This window comes from Nicotiana tomentosiformis, chromosome 4, assembly GCF_000390325.3.
Source record: "Nicotiana tomentosiformis chromosome 4, ASM39032v3, whole genome shotgun sequence".
Classification (NCBI taxonomy): Eukaryota; Viridiplantae; Streptophyta; class Magnoliopsida; order Solanales; family Solanaceae; genus Nicotiana; species Nicotiana tomentosiformis.
In genome coordinates, this window is record NC_090815.1 from 117,534,607 (window position 1) to 117,537,238 (window position 2,632).

Consider the following 2,632-nt stretch of genomic DNA (forward strand, 5'->3'; position numbering starts at 1 on the left):
GGACCGCAAGCCCAAATAGGCGATGGGCCTAAACGGTCCTAATCGGATAGGACCAGGACCGTGGGGAGGTGGGCTGGGTAGTGGGCTGGTCCTATAGGGGAGGCCCGTGAGACCGGGACCGTTTGGAACCGGGACCGACTGAGAAGTGGGTCGGTTCAAGCGGTCCTAAACGGGCCTATCCCGGCCCAACGGATAATTTAAGAAAAAAAAATTGAAAGTTTGGTCATTTAAAAACTAGCCGTTTGTTCTGCCAAAATAATCGTTGGCTATTTGTAAAATAGCCATTTAACCCCCCCTCCCTCCAACTTTGTTTTAACCCCAAACTTTTTATAATTATACTTTTTCCCTATTTTCAACTATAAATACCCCCTCATTCTTTCATTTTTCTCACAAAATCATCAATCTCTCTCAATCTCTCTCTAATATTCTTCTATAATTGCTTACTTAATTGTTACATTTTGTGCTAAATTGTGAAGTTGGTGAATTGAAATCTTCAAGTCTTCAACGATAATTAATTTTCAACAAGTTGTTCGTCAATTCGGTAAACTCGTTCCAAATCTTAAGTTTTAATATTATAGTTTTGTTTGTTTTATTTACTTTGCTTGATTAATTAAGATGGTTTATTCCTTAAAAAAAATGTTTAGTAAAAATAAGAGAAAATCCAAGAGTGGTGAATCTAGTGGCCAATCTGTTCCTCCTCCACTTCCCCCGGCTCTCCGACCCAAACCTGTTACCCGTCCTACACCTCTTATTCTTGATAGCAATAATAGTTTATTATAATTTACCGAGAGTCAATTTTGACATAATATTGCACCCGGTGAACAATTAAACCATGAATATATGAATACTATTTATGGTAATCCAACTATTGATGAAAATGATGATGAAGAAATAGATTTTGATGAAACGCAATTGGATGACGATACACCCACTAGTCCTGCTCCTGAAGTTAACCCAACTAATAATAATCTAAATGATGCTGTCACGACCCCAAATTCCCTCCGTAGGGTGTCGTGATGGCACCTAGTCTCTAAGACTAGGTAAGCCTATCAATGCGGAATTATAATAAATAAACTACAATTCAAACAATTTTAACTCCCAAAACCCGGTAGATATAAATCACAAGCTTCTAAGAATTTATTCTCAATATCTCTATATGTCAAGGTCTAAATAAAATATAAGGAAGCAACATAAAATAATAGAAGGGGACTCCGGAGTCTGCGGACGCTGCCAGATATACCTCGAAGTCTCCGTGCGCAGGTAACTCACTGACGTCTAGGCTGGTAAAATGTACCTGGATCTGCACAAAAAGATGTGCAGAAGCGTAGTATCAGTACACCACAACGGTACCCAGTAAGTGCCAAGCCTAACCTCGGTAGAGTAGTGACGAGGTCAGGTGAGGCCCTACTGGAATATAATAATGGCATGGTAAAATGTTTATCAATGTAGTAAAATAAAATGACATTGGAAATGAATCAAATAGTATGTCACATTTAATGACACCAAATAATTGCAAATAATATCTCGTGGAATCAAAACAGAATTTTCTTCAACTTTATGAAAATCACAACAATTAATCGAAAGCAACTATGGCCATAAATCAATAACAACAAGGGCATTACCGAGGTACCGCCTCGTAGTCCCAAATTATAAATAATTTTACAATATCTCATTTCCTTATATCACCGCGGGAGCCTTCACAATTTATTTTAAAAAAATATTTTTTCTGAAATAGCATCCCGCGTTTTAGCCTCCCTTATCACAACGCATGACTTCTAGTAGTCACCCCTACTAGTCACGCGTATCAAGCCACCCTTATCTCACCGCATGCGTATCAATATCACAATTTGCACCTCAAGTACCCAATATTTCAATTTTCCAAAAATAAATCAACAACAATATTTTTCAATAATAAAGAGCTCACGGCTCATGCCAAAATAATTCAAAAATAATATTTTTCCACAATAAAGAGCTCACGGCTCCATCACAATGAGTACCAAAAATCTTGCGAAAATAATCAGGAATAAAATAATTCAAGAAAATAATATTTTATATTAATAATACTTAATTTAAAGAAAAATCAACCTTCAAATAATGCACAGTATAAAAGAAACCAAGTTTCAATCAAACAGGTAAAACAATTAGCAGGAAAATGTCAAGCAAATTTAAGGTATACAAATCAAATCATTAATGGAGAATATAACAAGATATAATAATTTAATTAATATGTAACAGTGATATTCATAATTTGAACACATAATCCTTCACATTTAGTCTGTGTACACACTCGTCACCTCGTGTACACGACTTTCATCACATTACAATTAATATCAATCCTAGGAAAATTTCCCATACACAAGGTTAGACAAGTCACTTACCTCGACTTGCTCCAATTTAACCAAGTATTATACTTTTTTCTCGATTTTTCGACTCCGATCGACTCGTATCTAGTCATAAGTAATTCGATACAATCAACAAAAATTATAGGAATCAATTTCATAAGAAAATACTATATTTTTTAATAAAATCCGAAATTAGCTCAAAATTTACACATCTCGGAATCCGGTGAAACTTATAAAATCTGATAACCCATTCAATTACGAGTCCAACCATACCAGTTTCACTCCAATCG